The sequence below is a fragment of the Protopterus annectens genome, chromosome 2.part1 (assembly GCF_019279795.1).
Source record: "Protopterus annectens isolate FY-2018-M chromosome 2.part1, PAN1.0, whole genome shotgun sequence".
Taxonomy (NCBI): Eukaryota; Metazoa; Chordata; order Ceratodontiformes; family Protopteridae; genus Protopterus; species Protopterus annectens.
Genome location: NC_056729.1, coordinates 917,721,420 through 917,728,693, shown reverse-complemented (window position 1 = coordinate 917,728,693; position 7,274 = coordinate 917,721,420).

Here is a 7,274-nt window from a genome sequence, read left to right as displayed (position 1 = left end):
GATAGCTCATGACATGTCTCTTCCACTGAGTACTGACAGCACACATGTGACACTGCTCCGGTGAGGTTACAGTATTTTATGCATACACACTCATGTTGTCACCTATCTTCTACTCTAATAGTCCCCTCAACCTACACTACAGGGTAGAGGCTTGGCCCATATGGCATGACATGTTGTGATTCACTATCCTCAGCCTCACTTGCCTCACACTACCTACAAATGCTTCGTTACATCTCTGACAGAGCGCTTCCACACATAAGTACCAGTATGCAGTAGCCATGTTGTCTCCAGCTTGCCATTCATCTGCATGACGTACTTACATCTAACTAAATCTACATTCAGTATGTATATTATCCATATGTCTTGTTTTGAGGTGCAGCCCGTTCTCATGGCACCGCGCTATGCTTCCACACCAGGGATCAGGGGAGGACAACTACTGGTTCATTGATATCCAATGGACAAAGCCGCCACTCGCCTTGGACTTGGACATTGGCATGCTTCTTTGACTGTATTCATACTGTATTTGCAGCTGTCATTGCTCCGTTTAGCAACGTGCAAAATGTTAGTCGCATAACATCCGGGTACATTTCTAAACATAACACTGCTCGTGCACGGACAGCTTACTGTTTCATGTATCACATAATTATGTAGGGTTACCACCTGTCACACTTTGCGAGGGACAGTCCCTCTTTGGGCAGTTGTGTCCTGCAAAAATGTGAGTTAATGGCAAATGTCCTGAGATTTTAGGACAAAATTATTTTCTATATTTTATGTCATAGTTGCATAAAACAGTTATTCTGTATCTGAAACACCTAAATGTTATAAGAAACAGACTAAGGAACTAAAATGCTACAAGAATAGACTTTTATTCAGGCAAAACACTGAAGTTCTGTCCTATGTACTGGCCATGGGTATGTTTTGCCCTGCAAAATCTGATGTTTGTAGCACACATGTCCCACTTTGGGCATTTGGAAAGGTGGCAACCCTATCATTACATCATTTGCATAGCTTACACATACAAATGGGGTATGTTGCAAATCCCAACATTGTCCGTGCAATGTTCGTGTTACGGCGGTCTTGCACCCTGCAGGTGTTTGCTGAATAGCCTGGCAGTCATCTTTCCTTGCTGTACTCTCACTCAATCCATACACGCCGGAGGCTTCATATATCATGGCCTAGGCTTTGCTGTGTGCTATGTCTATTTGTGGTGTATGCATGGCTGTGGGTATGTCCCACTGTCATCATTGGTAAAGGTGACACCCTATAGGTACTTCCTGTAGACTGCTGTGTCATTTGACATGTCAGCACATACCTGCGGATGAACATCCTACTGCAGCACTTTTCATATCTTCTGAGTTATCTTGCAGTCGATAATGCTGTTTCCTCAGACATGTATCTGTTTCAGATCATACCTATCACCCTACTAGTGCAAAACATCTGTACAAAGCCTAACATGATGGGGGGACAGATAGGGGCAGATTCTACATATTGCTCTTACACACGTAGATAGTTGACAGTATTATAGGTTTTGCATTAGTATGACCTTTCTGAGGGATTTGGGGTTTTAAACACATATGTTTATCATTATGTAATGACGTCAGTTCTCAGGTATTTGGCTGACAGGTACAGATTGTGAAAGGAACACACCACACATATGAGGCATACATCTGCACATTCGTACAGTTGCGAGGTATGTTTCTGATACTGGACATCTATTTCCTTACGTCAATACACACAATACATGGAGCCATCACAGGCCAGTTACCATTACATTCCTATTGTGGGACACACCCACCCACTGGGTTATATTCCTCACACAGGCCAACAGGTGCTTATCCACACTAATTATTCCATCATGTACCTTATGTGTACGCCGGTATTTGCGCTTTCCGTCAGTGGCAGAGCTCATGTACAAGTATGGGGGACTGGACACTGTATCGGTGACACTGCATGATACCCTGAGGGACACATGTCTTTTGAGTCTATTAACCTTGCACATTGACTTTCACAGGCCATACATTGTAATTCACATTTGTGGACAAACATGCTTATGACTTGTATATGTTTTGTCATTTGTCCTGACGGCTTTCTTCTCACCTGTCCACCTAGTATCACTAGTTCTGTACATTTCATTAGGACGGGTTACCTTCATACCTCTCACCTGTACACATTATGGGTATACGCCCTGGGGTTTGACCCATTCATACAGTTGCGAGGTATGTTTCTGATACTGGACATCTATTTCCTTACGTCAATACACACAATACATGGAGCCATCACAGGCCAGTTACCATTACATTCCTATTGTGGGACACACCCACCCACTGGGTTATATTCCTCACACAGGCCAACAGGTGCTTATCCACACTAATTATTCCATCATGTACCTTATGTGTACGCCGGTATTTGCGCTTTCCGTCAGTGGCAGAGCTCATAATGCAGTATGGGGACTGGACACTGTATCGGTGACACTGCATGATACCCTGAGGGACACATGTCTTTGAGTCTATTAACCTTGCACATTGACTTTCACAGGCCATACATTGTAATTCACATTTGTGGACAAACATGCTTATGACTTGTATATGTTTTGTCATTTGTCCTGACGGCTTTCTTCTCACCTGTCCACCTAGTATCACTAGTTCTGTACATTTCATTAGGACGGGTTACCTTCATACCTCTCACCTGTACACATTATGGGTATATGCCCTGGGGTTTGACCTATGATTCTGTTACATTTGTCATGATAATGTGCCTTTCTGGTAGATTGCTGGCAAGCCATGACGGACTGTGCGGTTAGGTAATCATGACTGACATTTCTATTTCATGATTTCTAACTCTCATAACATTTGTATTTCTGACTATGCAATTATTCTATCAACGGTCTGACTTTGTCCGAGGTATATTTAATATAGTCCTTATTTGTCTGTCGTGTACTATACCTTAGTCCAGCTGTCTTATTCTGACATTCTGGCAGGTATGGTTACCATCCTGGTCATATGCGTGTCCTTCCATGATAATTGCCTGCATGACACTGATATAGGTCCCTACGTCTTCCCCCAATGGTTTACAAAATATCCAGTATATGGGTTGCACCGTTTTGGAGAATGTAGGCATGTGCTATACCCACATAGGTATATTGATCACTCCCAAGGGGCGTATCTAATGGATCTGTGCCAACCAACATCTTGGCCCAATTCTGCATATCCATGATTCCCATACCTGACACACCTCCACAGTACCCATTAAACATCTTTAATGTGAGCGATAATAAAGTGTGGGACACTTCTGAGCACTCCCCACTCTGCGGATATCAGCTCATACGTCATACATTCAATCGACCCATGTGTTATTACCCTTGCACCTGCTACTGTTGCATGTACACCTATATCGTAGTTGCAGGTGTGACTTCTTTTGCATCAATGACGGTTGACACTTCATACAGGATCAATTTTTGGGGTCCTGCAAAGGACACCTATATTCATGTTTAACATGTAGAACTTGCAGGCCCTGTCACACTGGTATTTTCTGTGCAATGGTTCAGAAACCATCGGTGTATTCTTCTTTCATGCATGTCTGTCTGTCTATCTATATTAGCTATACCGTGATCTATTTATATGCATGTGTTATATGTACAGGGACATATGTTTGTTGTGTATATATCGATTCATGTATTGTGTGTGTATAGATTTATATATGTACATATATACATATGCCTGTACATTCCTCAACTCGTAATTTGCTGTGGATTATGTCTGTGGATATATGTGTATATATATCTCCATATCGTACCTTTCAACTGTAAAGATTTCCGCTGCATGTACAGCTGTTTGCCTCTTATCTTTGGTCCATTTTTCATAACCTTGTGTTTATCTGGCAAGTTAGTGGTATATCATTAAAGACTGACGTTGGTAAATAATGACAAACATTTCAGGTTACGACTTCATACCCTTCAGAGAATCCATGCTAGTGACACACCTGTTATTCTATCCACTTTTTATGTTTGTTAGGGCAATATCTGGGGATTGTCCCTATTTGTACCAGTTGTTGTCATGGCTTTGTCCGGTTTCGTACTTTACGGGTTTAACAGGTATGAGCCATGTACTTTTCTATTCTGTGAGCGGATTACACACGCGCAGGCGCACTTGCATATCCTTAGTGTGGGTTACATGTGTTTCATAGTTAATTGTGCTTCCATGAACATTCATAATTCTGACCGTAACAGTTACATATCTGTATTCCAGTTTACGGGCTACTGCGAAACACACGTTCACCTTTACATATTTAAATGTGTGTACTGCACGAACACTTTCATTACACTTTCAGGTTATATGTGCAGTGGTCATAGGTCAACCGGGACTTCATTCATGTTGGCTGGATACCGGGACCACTATTCTATTGGTGTTCTCCCTCATTGATATGCATACCCATAGTACTTAGCTACAGCAACATACGCCTCACCGCTTCACCTACGACACAGGCATCCATTCTCCTGCTGGGAAAAAGGCGGTACTACATATTACACATTCCCTATTGCCTACTGCTGTGGACTCCGGCTGCATTGTTAATCACTCGAAGGATATGCAAAACACCAAGGCATATAGTCCAGCCACATACAGGTCTTTGATTGTCAGGGTGTTCATGTAATCATCTGGGTTTAGGCTTGTCCACCTGGTGAACGGAACTTCCCTGGCCGAGGTCAAATGTCAGACGAAGCATATGGACAGGGGTTATCTCCCTATTTGAAGTTTTACCTGTGTTTATAGACACAGGTGTTTGGGCACCTGTCAGCAGCTTATTCTGTTGACATTACATATTATGGTTGTGGTTGTTATAGTCCATACTCCACGATGAGGGGTGTTCCCATTCACATTTGACTATTACCTGTATACAGTCATATGGGGATTATTATTTTTGGACATGAAGTGACTACAGGTATGCAGTTGTACATTACACAAGTGTGAGGGCTGTTCCTGTAATTTTGTACAGAACATACCTCTCAACCTCTTAGAGCACCAAACCTGCACAAAACCTACACGATGGTGGGACAATTAGGGACACATTTTAATGATTGCTCTTACAAGCTTAGAACGTTGATAGAATGCTAGGTTTTGCATTAGCATGACTGTTGTGCAGGTTGTGGAGTCTTATACTCAGGATATTTCTCATTATTTAGTGACGTCAATCCCCAGCTATTTACCACACTGGTGCAGATTGTTGGAGGCACACACCAACACTATGGGGCGAACCTATGGTCATTCTTAGGGTTGCCACCTTTTCGACTGCCCAAAGTGGGACATGTTCTGTAGAGATGTCAGATTTTCCAGGACAAATCATACCTACAGCCATGCATAGTACTGAACTTTAACCTTTTTTGTACATATAATAGCTTATTCTAGTAACATTTGAATTGCTTATGCTACTTCACATAACATATTGAGGATTCATACATAATAACTGTTTTATGCGACTATTAAAGTAAATTAGGGAATAAACTCTTGGGACATTTGCTATGTGTTGATTTATTTCACAGGACACAACTGCCTACAGAGGGGATGTTACTCACAAAGTGGGACAGGTGGTGACCCTAGTCATTCTGTGAATATCCGGACAGTTGGGTGGTATGGCACAGACCTCTGTAATACGCTGTTGTGTTCTGGCACAGCAGTAGCTCAGCATTAAAGACTGCAGTCGGAACATGCTGACAGACAGTTGGGTTTCAGACTTCATACTCCAGACATTAATGCCAATGTGCAAACTGTTATTCTATCACATTCTATGTTTCTAAGAGATATGTTTACAGATTGTCCCTGATTTTGGACCTTTGTCTCACTTATATTCACGGCTCTGTCCAGATATCTTGCTCACACAGGTTGACAGGTATGGTCAGTCACAACTGCACACAGTCAGTGCCCCTCACACTTGATCAGGGTTGACCTGTTTACGTAGTGTCTTCCTTGCCCTCATGCCATTTTCCACTTTGCAAATGTGTGCATTATATTCTCCCTCCTATTCGTGTCTGGACATGTGCATCACGGGAAGGTATTTTATCCTGGGTGGTAGGTTATGCATGACCACTTAGGGCTGGACAGTGTCATGGACCTCCACTGCATGTTCTGACTTGTGTCCAGATATCTACTAGATTGGACATCATGTCGTCATACCCATTCTACTATTTACACAAGTTGGTCATCCCATGAGGGATATCCCAAAAATTGGTCAAAACAAAAACATGTTGGATAATGAAGATTTTTGTGGATGCACGAAAACGTGCAGGGGGTTTTACCTGCAGGGGATACATGGTTTGCAATCCTGACACTGTCTAGGGTGGCAATACCTACTACATATGCGTAGGGGTCACTGTGTGTAGCTGTTTCTGCAACAAACCAGTGGACCAAGTACGGCTGGATTTGGTGGACATTCTGGTATAGTGGCAGGTTGTGTGTTGTGGAGGGTATGCTGGGTAGGCTATTATGCATCCAGGTGTGTTGCATTTGTTATGGCCAGTTTCATCAGGACCCATCTGTGGGTATGTGACGGTGCCTTATCTATACATTTGTCTCGCATATTTCCATATTCATATGTTTGTGAGATTGTGTTCTACACTATGGCCTGTCTGCTTGTCTTGCAGCTGTTTCTACATGAGGTTGTGTTTCTTTCCACTTCACCCGCTGCCCCCTCATACACCTTCGGTTCACCTTTTCTGCATACGACACATTTATCACCTTTGAGGAATTTACCATTAAACACACACCCCTCACACGCGAATTACTCACACCCCATAGAGCACTACTTTGGTTGTTGACCCATGACACGGCCAGAGTTACACATTGACTACCCTACATGTGTCGGGTACCTTTATGGTTGTGTGGACTACCCTGCCATGTTTGCTTTCCATATACTGTACCTCATGCACATAGGTACACACCCTTACTTCACTTTCATTACTTGGTTGGTGTATCCAGGTACTACCCGTTCAACTGTGTCACATACACGTTCAGATTATACAGCTGACGTCCGGATTTTGCCAGCCTGTTCTACTCATTGGTAGGATGGCACCTTTTCCTATGTCCAAGCTATTCCTTACACATGTCCGACCATTGTGGACATTGCCTCCCCACAGTCAACGGTTGTGTTTCCACCTTTTCAATTGGCCACAGTGTGACATAGGGTTACCTGTCCCACTTTGCGAGGGCCAGTCCCTCTTTGGGCAGTTGTGTCCTGACATGTAATTGTCAACATGGCAAATGTCCTGAGATTTTAGGACACACATA